Raw genomic sequence first — 13,411 nt, 5'->3', positions numbered from 1 at the left:
TCCAGGCCCCACTCCAACCTTGCCGCACAAAATGCCACAAACTAAGGATGGACCACAAAAGGGCTATTGCCTATTATATGGCTAATTGTTCCAAAGGGAGGCTTTCCCAAGTAGACCGAAAGTCATGCACTTGTTGAGAAGCCTTCCCATGCATTGAGCCACAGGCGGCCACCGAGCTTCCCTCAGCTGTCTAAACGGCAAACAGGCCATACTACGGGTGACCTCCTGGAATTGGAGAAACTACTGTGAAAAAAATATATATATATAATCGAGGTCCTCGAAGTTGGGCCAGGGTTCGGGAGCAAGAAAACTAGTCCCTCTGCCCTAGTGAAACCTGCCCTCGGGGACCGAAGCAAACTCACAGCACCAGACCGCCAGGCCTGTCATTGCGATTCAAGAGATGCCTTCGGGCATCGCAGGAGCATTTTCCCGTTCTTGCACATACTTCTGCGCGTCAGCTGGATCTGTGAACCATTTAACGCCGGATGTCGTGACTACACGTAGTCTTGCTGGGTAAACAATCACCGCTTTCTTTCCCAGGCTGTGCAGCTTGGTACACAACGGCACCATGATTCGCTGCTGTTGAGCCACAGCAGCGGAGAAATCCTGAAATACCAAAATTCTTTGGTTTTCATGTTGTAGCAATATCCCCTTGCGCAGCACACTCAGAATTCCCTCTTTATGGGCGTAATTAAGTACCTTGGCAATCACCACTCTCGGACGAGCATCAACACTTCACTTGGGGCCCAACTGGTAGACTCATTCAACCTGGAAGACGCCGAGGATGGGAGCCAGGTCAAGCACAAGTGGGATCCAATCTTCCAAGAAATTCCCCAGATCACGGTCCGCGATTGAATCCAGCAAACCCACAAAACGGAGATAGGATCGGCGGGCGCAATTCTCGAGGTCTTCTAATTGTTCTGTTTGCCGGCCAATCACGGTCTTGATCGCCTCCATTTCCTGTTGCAAAGTGAGGTGGCCATCTTGGAGATCTGATATCCTTTGCTCAGCTTCAACAAAGCGGTTTTGAAAAGAATGGATAGAGGCGGACAGCTCGATAAGTTTTGTAGATATCAGGAGTAACTCTGGCCTGAGCATCTCCTGAAACTCCGCTTTAATGTCCACTAGCCCCATTGATGCAGCAGGCTCCGCGAGTCTGTCTTCCTCATCGGCATGCGCGTCGGTAGGCCTCATCTTGTCCTTTTCTTTTTCTTTCTCTTTCTTTTGCTGGCGCGAGGTCATTCTGCCTCAATCGAATTACCCAGCGTTTAGGGAATATGCACCAAGGTTGAAATACACTTAGTTGCCCTGACGCCACTGTGGATGGGGCTAGATGTCAAACGGGGGTGCCGAGAAGGGAATCTTGCGTCCTGTTTCCTCACAGCATCACGTGATCTCCCTACTACAGCTTTAAACTTTGCAATTAGTAGATTACGTGTCTGTTTTTATACATAGGATTCTGTCATAGGAGATAATAAAAGGTGACTGAAATGTTTAGATTTTATGCAGCAAAAGATTTTATTATATTTTCTCTGTAAGCCATGGAAAATATTTGGTAGAAGTGAATAAAAATGTTTCAGTAGTTCTTCTGATGTACAAATATAGAGCCTGGTTTTCAAAGTCCTATGCACGTAAATCAAGAGGATTTACATTAAAGTGGTAAGAGATGCAGGTCAAATCTGGACAAGGCGGAGTCCCAGAGGCCCGGGCGCCAAATGGAACAAGAGGCAGTTACGTGTGCTGGGCCTATTTTATAAAGGCCTTGCGATGCATGTAAAGCCCCGGGACGCGTCTAAGTCCCAGGGCTTTTACAAAAGGGGTGATCTGGAGGGGTGGGGTGGGGCGGTCCAGGGACGGGGTTGGGTGGGGCCAGAGGCCTCCAGCACAGTGGCCATTTGCCGCTGTGTGAGAGGATTGCATGCCAGGCAGGCACAAAAAATATAATAACAATTTGGGGGGGTTAGAGTAGGACTGGGGGGGAAGGTTCGGGGAAGGGGTGGAAATGTTAGTTTAGGGGGAGGGAACGGGGAAGCCCGCTAGCGTTGGCGCATGCAAAGTGCACTAGTGTGCACCCTCTTGCGCGCACCGACCCCTGATTTTATAAAATGCACGCACAAATGGAACAAGAGGCAGACAGGGGGCACCCAAGTAAGAACAGGCCAAAACCTGAGAAGCCAAGTCCAGAATGAGTGTAGCAGCAGCATCGTTGAGGGCAGGTGGCAGGCAAGGAGATGGTCACATCCAAGGGATAATCAATGGCGTAGTCAGACAAAGCAGAGGTCGGGTCCAGGAGATGATCAGTAGCGTGGTCAGGCATGGTTTATAGCTGAGTGGCTGGTGGATGTGAGGATCGCTTGGTAATTTGCCTGCCTGGGGTGAAGGTGGCGAACCTCATCCTTCAACTAGATAGGATTTTAGAAAGTGCTGGGGAGGAGCTGGGTGTCTTGGTACATGTGTGTACCAATGACATAGGAAAGTGCAGGAGGGAGGTTCTAGAAACCAAATTTAGGGTTTTAGGTAGAAAGCTGAAATCCTGGACCTCCAAGGAAGCATTCTAAGAAATGCTTCCCGTTCCAAGTTCAAGATACCAAAGGCAGGCAGAGCTCTAGAGTCTCAAAGCGTAGATGAGGCGGGGAAGAGGGTTTTAGATTTGTTAGGAACTGGGCTTCATTTTGGGGAAGGGGTGGGGGTGGGGTGCTTAATCACAATGGAACCAGACTGCTGGCACTAAACTTTCAAAAGGAGCAGCTTTTAAACTAGATGATGGGGGAACGCCGACTGTCGCTCAGAAGCGCATAGTTCAGAATGATGTATCTTCGAAGGATATTAAGAAAACATGGAAATAGGGCATCCAGTAGAGAGTTTGCAATAAATGCCAAATTGGACCAGGTGCCAGACTCCAAAGTAATGGAAAAGCAATCCAAATGAAGAAAACAGGAAAAAGCATAACCACTGGCAAGTCAGATACAAAGCATTGATAAGGAAGGCAAACAAAGAATTTGAAAAGAATCTTGCTGTGGAAGCAAAAAATCATAATAAAAACTTTTTCAGGTATATTAAAGTAAAAAGCCTGCAAGGGAGTCAGTTGGACCATTAGATGATCAAGGGGTAAAAGGAGCACTTAGGGATGACAAAGCCATATCAGAGAGACTAAATGAATTCTTTGCTTCATGTTCCAGAGCCTTCGTCCGCCCTTGTCTCCTGTCCAGGCTGCTGCCATTGCCGTTCGCAGAAGCAGGTCCAAAAGGGCTAGGTGTAGGCGGAGGACCACTCAGAGACCAACCAAGGGTGGTTGGTCTCACTTAGGAATGAAGGTCGGCAGGGGCCTGGGCTTGGTTTTGACCCAGACACGGATCTGTCTCACCAGCCTCGGTGTTTCCCCGGAGCTCTTCTCTGGGTTCACCGAGGTCCAAGGGCACACATCTCCTATTCTCGTGCAGCAGCTGCTCATGGCATCTCTTGCTACACCTAGTCAAAGCCTGTGTGCACATAACAGTTTGCGAAGGCCTCCTAAGGCTGCCGCCCGCATAACAGTTTGTGAAGGCCTCTGAGCTTTCCCATGCTCAAGGTCTCTATCGCACATAACAGATTGAGAAGGCCTCTCAAGGCCTCCCTTCACATAACAGCACTTAGGGAAGAGTAACCCAAATTATAGCTACATAATGCAAGGTTCCATATCAGGAGTCAATCCTCAGGAAAAGTATCTAGGTGTCATCATTGAAAATGTTCTGCTCAGTGTGCAGCAGCAGCCAAAAAAACAAATAGAATGCTAGGGATTATTAGGAAAGGAATGGAGAATAAAATAGAGAATATCATAATGCTTCTGTATTGCTCCATGTTGAGACCTAGAGTATTGTGTGCAGTTTTGGTCACCACATCTCAAGAAAGATATAGCAGAAATAGAAAAGGTACAGAGAAGGGTGACCAAGATGATAAAAGGGAAGGAATAATTCCCCTATGAAGTAAATCTAAAGAGGTTAGGAATCTTCAGCATGGAGAAGAGTTGGCTGAGAGGAGATATGATAGAGGTCTATAAAATAATGAGTGGAATGGAACAAGTAAACATAATCAGTAATTTACTCTTTCAAAAAGTACAAAGACAAGGGGACACAATGAAGTTACTGGGTAATGCATTTAAAACTAATAAGAAAAAATATTGTTTTTACTCACACATAATTAAGTTCTAGAATTCATTGCCAGAGGATGTGGTGAAAGCTATTAATATAGCTGTGTTTAAAAAAGATTTGGACAAGTTCCTGAAGGAAATGTCCATTAAGCATTATTAAGGTAGCGTTACAGAAATCCACTGTGTTTTCTTGGGATAAGCAGCTTGGAATCTCTCTACCCCTTGGGATCCTGCCAGGTAGTTGTGATCTGGCTTGGCCACTGTTGGAAATAGGATACTGGGCTTGATGGACCCTTGGACTGACCTAGTAAGGCAAGTTTTATGGTTTTATGTTCTTATGACCAGAGGAGATCGAAGTAGGAGTTTGTTAGAACTGCTTAACTGTGAATTGTGATCTTTTGTTGCCATCCTGCTCAAAGTAAACAGGTTTTTTTTTAATTTTGTTGTTTGAATAATAAAGTATTTTTGTAGAGAAGGCCAAAATCCAGATAGCTATATCCTCTGACAAGCTTAAGACTACTTGTGTTGTGCCACATAGGATGTCATGTGTGAGATGTTCCTGGTCTAAGCTACTGCACAGATAGGGACCCACAGCAGCAGTAAAGCAAGGAAAAAAGGAGGGATTTTTTTTTTAACTGGTGCTGCTAAGCATAGCACAATGCAACAAGCTGTATTAAAAATGTTTCTGGGGCCTGGCTGTAGCAGCAGCCACAAAGGAAAATACAAACAGGACAAGGGGGTAACCCTGCCGGGACAGACAGGGATTTAAAAGTCAATCAGAGTTGAACAGGCAGGTTTTTTTTTCTTTCTGTTTCCTCTTTTACCTCCTGAGTTGAGCAAATAATACAGGACCTCACAGAAGGACAACAGCTCCAGAAATTGGTTCAAACCCTACTCAAACAGTTGAATGAGCAACTGGGGATGTTGAAACAGCAACCAGTGGCGTTGACACAAATGGCCCAAGCAATCAAACCACCACAATATGAATAAACCCCTCACCTCCTGTTTTGTTTAAAAAGAAAATAGGAGAAGATCCAAGTGTTTTCTTGAGTAATTTTGAGTGAACCTCCCAATTGGCCAGCTGGCCAGAGACCAGCTGGACCACATACTTGGCGAATCTGCTGTTATGCTCAGGCTTGTGAACCCTTGGGCTGACAGAAGGATGGGATAGGAGGAAGATCCGTAGGTTCTCCCATCGGGTGGCGAGGCAGGAACAGAAGACATGACCAGCTGACCCTCGGCACTGGAGACTCAGGCGACTGTGGAGGCAAATGAAGAGTCGTGATGTCGAGGAAAGGAACCTTGTCTTTGCCACTGGAAGCCCGTGGTCCCCCCAGGAGGAGCCTGTAGGGACTCGGACCACTGGGACTTAGGTGGACCTTTGAGAGGTCGAGGAGTCGAGCGTTCGGTGCAAGGGCTGACTGGAGCTTCACCTCTGGAAGCCTGCGGTCCCCCCAGGAGGAGCCCGTAGGGACCTGGGCCACTGGGACTTAGATGGGCCCTTGGAGACGATGGTCAAGAAGAAGTCCAAGGTCAAGTGCCAGAGGGTCGTCGCTTACCAGTCGGAGGTCACACACCGAGGGATCACCATTTGCCAGTCCAAAGTCACACACCAGAGAATCACCGCTTGCCAATCCAAAGTCGCACACCAGAGAACCACCGCTTGACAATCCGAAGTCAGGAACCAGGAACACCAAGACGAGACAGGAACCAGGAACAAGGATACAAGACACTAGAAGACTCACCGAAGCAAGCAGACTTAGACAGCGTAGGAAGACGTTGCCAAGTCAAGGAATGAGCAGAGGAAGCCTCCTTTTATACTTCCTCTGCTCTGGCTCATAGGAAACAGCTGAGTCTAGTTAAAGGGATCAGGTCCCTTTAAATCTGACAAGGAGGCACGGCCTTGTGCCTAAAGATGGCAGCAGCCATCTTGGATTTCCTCCGCGGAGGATGCCGCGAGGGAGGAGCAGGAACGGCTCCCCACCCGGCGACCAGCTCCGGGGTCCATGCTGGAGCGCCGGGCATCAGATCAAGGGCTTCCCCTGGAGCTCCCGCGGCAGGTCGCCTTCACGGGCACAGTATGGAATCGCGGTTGTGGCCTTCCACGGCCGCGGAACACAACATCTGCAAACAGGCAAAAGCCAAGTAGCTTTTCAAGCTGCCAAATTGGATGAGAGAGCTAGCTATACAAAAGTCAAAACTGCCATCAAGGAAAGGGTGGGTTACACTATAGAAACATATCAACAACAATTCCAGTGTGGCACCCTACAGTCCAGAGAAAGTCCACAAAATCTCTTCCATTGGCTAAGGGATGCTGGCTGGAAGTGGCTACAGCCTGAGGCAAAGGCAGGCCTCAAAGTAGCCAACCAGGTCCTCCTGGAGTAATTCCTGGGTAGCCTAGACTGACCCATATGGTAGTAGGTATATCAGCATATCAGGCTCACACTGGAGACCATATTGGAAGTGGCAGATGCTGTCTATCAGGTGCAGTTAATACCTAAATAGTCACAGAAGGTGGAAAGGCAATGTGCTCAGGATTCCTGGTACTGCAGGAGAGCTCTAGGCTCATACTCTGATCACAAATCCAAGCCTGCTGGCTTATTTAACTGTGGAAGAAGAGGTCACCTGGCTAAAGATTGTCTCTATGAACAAAGAGAATTTATGGATATCAATCTGGTGATCCATTTGCCACTAGATATGAAAGTTGGCCTTGACAATATAAGACCTCCAGATGAGGGATGGCTACTAGCTCTAGACCCACAGATGTACTCCCATTGCAAGGGTACCTGGCACCTTGATGAGTAGTATCACTGGATGGAAGATGAAGAATGGGAATGCAAGTTAAGGCGTCTCACACTTGTAACTTTGTGGATATTCCTTATTTGAAGCTTAGTGACTTTGTGATTCCAGTTAAGCTGATAAAATTTCTGCTTTATCCTTAGTAGACTTTGGAAGTGGAAAACTCTTATTTGGAGGGAACTAACCCAGAGACTCAGTACCAATTATGAAAAGAAGGTGATGCTCACCTTTATACATGGGAGCCAGCAACAATACCCAATTAGTCAAGTGGTGCTGACAATCTGGTGGGAGAAGCTACTATAAAGGTGAGGCTACTCCCCAACATCCCATATCCTGTTGTCCTGGGGCATGACTTTCTTCAATTTGAGACTCTGTGGACTTAGCTTTTGACCAGCCTATGTAGCCCAGGCTACATTGTGACATCTCTTTGGGAAGCACCTTTATAAAGCAACAGGGAAACAAATATATTCCGACCATAGAGGCAGCACCAGAGAAGTAAGTAAGTCCAAGAAGGCCCACTGTTTAGAAACTGCTACGGATGAAGTTCTGAAATGTATCAGAGAATTTGATATCTTTGCTATACATGATAATATGAATCAATAGGGAATAGGGGCATTCCAGGGCCTCTTAAATGACTCCTCAGAAAGAGGAAGGGTGGGTAACCCAAGAAAAGTTAAGCAAGCCCCACTGGAAGTTAGTTCCCTTGAATATGATAGGAAGCAGGTACAGGGATTAGGGGAAAGTACTCTTTGGCTTAATGATCCCCATTCTGGTTCCACCCTTCGATGGGGAAAAGAATGGGTAGTCCTAATTTAGAGTGGGAAAGGAAAATAGGAATAGTAATTCATTACCCTGGGAGGTAACGGAGGTAGATGCAGGTGCTCCACCTGATGAGGTTAAGCTAAGAGGGAGCGTATGTAAGGGAGTATACCTCAGACGCTCTTTAAAAGATTGAGACCAGGCATTTAGCTTCTGCACCTTAAAGACAACACGCCAGATAATCCTGGGTACAGGACATTTCCCCTGAGGAGAGGGATATAATTGCAGGCCCTAGAGGAAACAGGCAGGCCCCAGACCAGAGGAGATGTAAGTATGAGTTTGTTAGAACTTCTTAACAGTGACTCTGAAGCCAGCTCTACTGAAGGTAAGCAGGTTTTCTTTTCCATTGTTTGTATAAACAATAAAATATTTTTGTGGAGAAGGCCAGACTGCTCTATCTTCTGGCAAGCCTAAGACTGCTCATACTATCATAATGATAAAAAAGTTGACAAGTATGATGGAGTCCCTGAATGCAGATATCTTAAAACAAGAGAGATGACCTTGAATTTTAGCTGAAATTCCACTGGTAGCCAGTGCAGCTTCTAAGAACAGGAGTAATATGATCATTTCTCTTTAACCCTGTTAGAAGCCTGGCTGTTGTGTTCCTAAGGAACTACAGATGCTTTAAGTAATATAATGGAAGACACTGGTAAAGAGAATTATGAAATCTTAAATGACTAATAACCAGCAAAAGAATGACCAGAGCCAAATCTTTCCTTTCTGAAAAGGGATGTAGCTGACAAATTTTCCTAACTGGTAAATAGAACAACTGATAAAATCTGATGTTGCAGAGTCAATTGAGAATCCAACTAGATCCCTAAATTTCAAATTGTGCTTCGGAGTCAATCCCATTCTTGCTACTATTGGTTGAACAGATAATACTTGATCATGCTTACTGAGCTGAAAAGCCTCAGATTTAGTTCCAACAATGTCACCACTGCTTGTAAACAATTTTTAAATATCTAATCCCAGGTAAATGGGCTGTATAAATAAGAGCAAGAATCTGGATATCATCCACATACGTAAAACAATCTACTTCAAAGTCTTGAATTACTCAACCAAGTGGGGAAAAGTATACATTAAAGAGTAATGGAGAGAGTACTGAACCTATTGGAACTCTACAGGCATTTAACAGGAAAACAAATTGTGATACTTTTATACATTTATTTTTTGTATTTTCATATGCACTTAAAAACTCATTACTTATCTCAGGGAAAAGGCTTGACACTTGTTGTTCCATGCGCAATCAACAGATGAGACACGGAAACTCCAAAAATACTAATCAGATGTTGGAATAGTAATGTTGTTTATGCACGGAACATGTTTTCAGCCTTTCTTCTAAGTTAAGTGTAAGGAACCTTTGGTTTCCCTAACTAAAAGGAGAATACCAATTGATTGGGGAGGTCCTGTGTAGAAATAAGTGAGAGAGGTATGGGTATTGCTCCTCCATGTGGGAACTGCAGATGTTGTCACCTAGCTGTTTTTCATCCCAAAGCACCATGTAGCCACATGGATTTTTAGTTTGCATTTTGTTGAAGCAGGAGCTCTCTGCCTCCTGTCTTCCATTTTTCCTAATTTATAGGAAAGGAGTAAGGAAGTTTTGCCATTTAGGAGTCAACCTCCATTGACGTGTCTATCCTGTGAGAGCCTTGGTACCCCTTCACAGTGGATTGGGGTGTCTGCTGTGAGAAGTCAGGTCATGTGTTAGGGAAGATTCTGGCAGACTTCTATCTCTCCTCCAAAGGCTAAAGCTGACTGGTCACCTGCTACAGAGGAAGAATATTTTTGAATTTACTGTCTTTATGCACTCTCTCCTCTGTTTAGAGGTAAGGAAGTTGTATTGCAACCTTCCTGCTTCTGGCTTGATACTTTTCCCATTTTTTTTTTTGGTTCAGATAATATTTTCATTCTGTTTGAAGTGGATGGCTCTTGGCACCTCAGAATCAGTAAACCAAACCCTTGAGAAATTGAAATATTTCATCCTGAGAGAAACAGAAGTGGGCAGAGATTTATTTAAAGGAAGAATCCCAGCAAAGTGCACTACAGACAAGAAGGATACAAAGTAAAAGTAACAAGAACTTTGTTGCTACTGTATGAAGTATTATCTAATAGGGAATAGATGCTGCGGTTTGTGGACCCTTGGGCCACCTGTGGATGATAAAGAAATGCTGAGGAGAAGTCCACAAAAGATGTAGTGGCCGGGAGGCGGAACGGAGCCCGGAGACCAACCAGGAGCTTCACCACTGGAAGCTCGAGGTCCCCCAGGGAGGAGCCCCTGAGGACCCGAGCCGCTTGGACTTAGGTGCGGTCTCCCGGAGAGGAAAATCCAAGGTGGAATCCGGATGTCGCAGTGGAGGCAGAGAAGCAGAATGTATGGGCGGTCCGAAGGTCAGGGCTGGCAGCAGACAGGAACTCCAAAAGACGTACCGAAGTCAGGAACCAGGAAGACAGGCCGAGAAGATCAGGAGAAGGCTGGATCAGGAACAAAGGCTTGATCAGGAACAAAGGATGGAACTGCAACTTGATGACTCCAGGGAGTGAACCTTGTTGCAAGGCACTGGCTTGAAGCCAATGTTTCCCGCCACTGTCCCTTTAAATTAAATCTCCTTGCGCGCACGCCTAAGGGGCGGAGACAGAGAGAAAAGCTCGCCGGTGTCTCCCTCGTGGGGATGCTGCCGCTGCCAAGAAGGCCTACCAAGGCCCAGGGAGAGCCAGAGGATACTGCGGCATGTGGAGAGGCCCGCGGGAGGTAAGAGCCTGGTCGCTGTACCTGCAACCGGGATCGCAACAGTACCCCCCTCTTATGCCCACTCCTCGGAGGTCTGGGTTTACCAGGATAGTCCAGATGAAACTGGTGCAAGAGAGACTTGACCAATATGTTGCGGGCAGGCTCCCATGTACTGTCCTCAGGACCACATCCCTCCCAGGATAATAAATACTCCCACCTGTGAGGATGGAATCGCACATCCAATACCTCACATACTTGATAAATGATCTCCACTGTTGATCTATCTCAAGTGGTTCAGGTGGTTTCCGATGGAACCTGGAAAGAATTACTGGTTTGAGCAAAGAGACATGGAATACGTTGTGAATCCTCAATGTATTTGGGAGCCGTAAACGGTACGACACTGCACCCACTCTCTCAGCAACTCAGAATGGCCCAAAGAACTTAGGCGCCAGACGCATCGAAGGTAGGCGAAGGTGAATATTCATTGTGCTTAACCAAACTTTGTCTCCTGGCATAAATACTGGAGCCGGACAATGATGTTTGTCGGCAAACTTCTTAGCTGTGGCAGTGGCATACTGTAGTCTCACTTGAATTGAGTCCCAGAGACCATGGAGTTGTTGAGCCGACATCTGGGCTGCTGGAGATGGTACAACTACAGGCAGTGGTAACGGTAACTTGGGTTGACTCCCATAAACAAGCTGTAAGGGAGATGCCCCTGTGGCCGAATGGGTGTTATTATTGTAAGAAAATTCAGCCCATGGTAGTAGGGACACCCAATTATTTTGTCTCTCTGTCACAAAAGCTCGAAGGTAAGCTTTTAGGGAGCGATTAGTGAGCTCTGCTTGTCCATTACTCTGGGGGTGGAATGGGGAGGTGAAATCTAGGCGAACTTCAAATTTTGTGCATAGAGCTCTCCAATATATTGCTGTAAACTGTGGACCTTTATCAGAAATGATGTGAAGCGACAGTCCATGAACTCGAAAGACGTGTTGTGTAAAGAGCTGAGCCAACTCCGGCGCTGAAGGAAGCTTGGATAGCGGAACAAAATGAGCCATCTTGGAGAATTAATCCACAGTGACCCAAATGACTGTCTTTCCTTCGGATAACGGAAGATCTATTACAAAGTCCGTGGATATGTGTGTCCATGGCTCCACTGGAATTGGCAATGGAGGGTGGGGGTTTTATTCGTTAGTGATACGTTGCATTTGTGGGGGTTCACCATATGTTTCAGAACCCCACGAATGCAATGAATAGGGACCTATACGTTGCGAATTGCGCATTCATTCAAAACGAATGCACATCCCTACTATAAAATAATGAGAGGAATGGAACAAGTAAACATAATCAGTAATTTACTCTTTCAAAAAGTATAAAGACAAGGGGACACAATGAAGTTATCGGGTAATGCATTTAAAACCAATAAGAAAAATATTTTTTTACTCAACACAATTAAGCTCTAGAATTCATTGCCAGAGGATGTGGTGAAAGCTATTAATATAGCTGTGTTTAAATAGGTTTGGACAAGTTCCTGAAGGAAATGTCCATTAAGCATTATTAAGGTAGAGTTGCAGAAATCCATTGCATTTTCTTGGGATAAGCAGCTTGGAATCTCTCTACCCCTTGGGATCCTGCCAGGTAGATGTGACCTGGCTTGGCCACTGTTGGAAACAGGATACTGGGCTTAATGGACCCTTGGTGTTGCGATTCCTGGCTGTGGTGGTCCCCGGTCAGGACCCCCTACCATTCGAGCAGGTCCCGCTCCGGATGCGCCGTATCGCGCAGGCCGCGGTGTGTTCTTCCCGGCACCTCAACGAGCAGTGTCGGGGAGAGCACAGCAGGCTCTGCACCTTAAAGGGGCCACGGCGGGAAGGTCTGGCCGGCCCCGGATGATGACGTCCATGCCTGGGGAGATTCAAACCTCTCCCTGGGAATCTTCAGATGCCTTGCAACGAGGTTCCTGCATAGCTGCTTCTGGTATTCTGCCTTGACCCTGCCTTGCCTGTCACCTACCTTGACTCAGCCTGGACTTTGACCCTGCCTTGCCTGCCGCCTGCTTTGACTCAGCCTGGACTTTGACCCTGCCTTGCTTGCCACCTGCCTTGACCCTGCCTGGACCCGGACTCTGTTTGTATGCCACCTGCCTTGACCCTTCCTGGACCCGGACTTTGATTACTTGCCACCTGTCTTGACCCTGCCTGGACCTGGACTCTGTTTGCTGGCCGCTTGCCTTGACTATCCCCTAGGCTATTCACTCCACCTTCCGGAGAGGAGTTCATCAGGACCATTCCTCGGTGAGTACCCTCCGGACCAAGGGTCCACAGTAGAACAGATTGCAAGGCCATGGACCCGGTGAACTTGACGGGCCTCCAGGCTATTCCAGGCCTGGCTCAACAACTTATGCAACAGAGGCAACAACACCAACAGTGCCTCGAGACTCTGACCGCCACTGTTGAGCGTTTAGCGAACCGGCTTGACTTGGTCCGAGGAGCAGAGGCTGCAGTTCCTACTCCTGCAATTCCGAGCTTTACAAGTGCTGTAACCCACTTGCCTGCCCCACCCCGATATGCCGGAAATGCCAAACAATGTCAAGGATTTCTGAATCATTGCTTCATTCGGTTCTCTCTGCAGGAACAACAATTCCCAACAGATTGGGTTAAGACGTCCTTCATCATTTCCTTGTTGGATGGAAAGGCCCTAGCCTGGGAGCCCCCAATCTGGGAACGTGGAGACTCCATTTTGGGCGACTTGCTTCAGTTTGTTCAGACCTTCTGCCAAGTATTCGATGAACCAGGACGTCTGTCTACCGCCTCCTTGGAACTCCTCAACCTCCGTCAAGGCGCTCGTACTTTGGCTGACTTTGCGGTGGAGTTCCACACCTTGGCATCCGAGCTGGGATGGCAGACTGATTGCTTAAGAGAAATCTTTTTGGAAGGACTTTC

This window comes from Rhinatrema bivittatum, chromosome 6, assembly GCF_901001135.1.
Source record: "Rhinatrema bivittatum chromosome 6, aRhiBiv1.1, whole genome shotgun sequence".
Taxonomy (NCBI): domain Eukaryota; kingdom Metazoa; phylum Chordata; class Amphibia; order Gymnophiona; family Rhinatrematidae; genus Rhinatrema; species Rhinatrema bivittatum.
The sequence above is the reverse complement of the archived record's forward strand: the minus strand, read 5'-3'. Positions refer to the sequence as shown.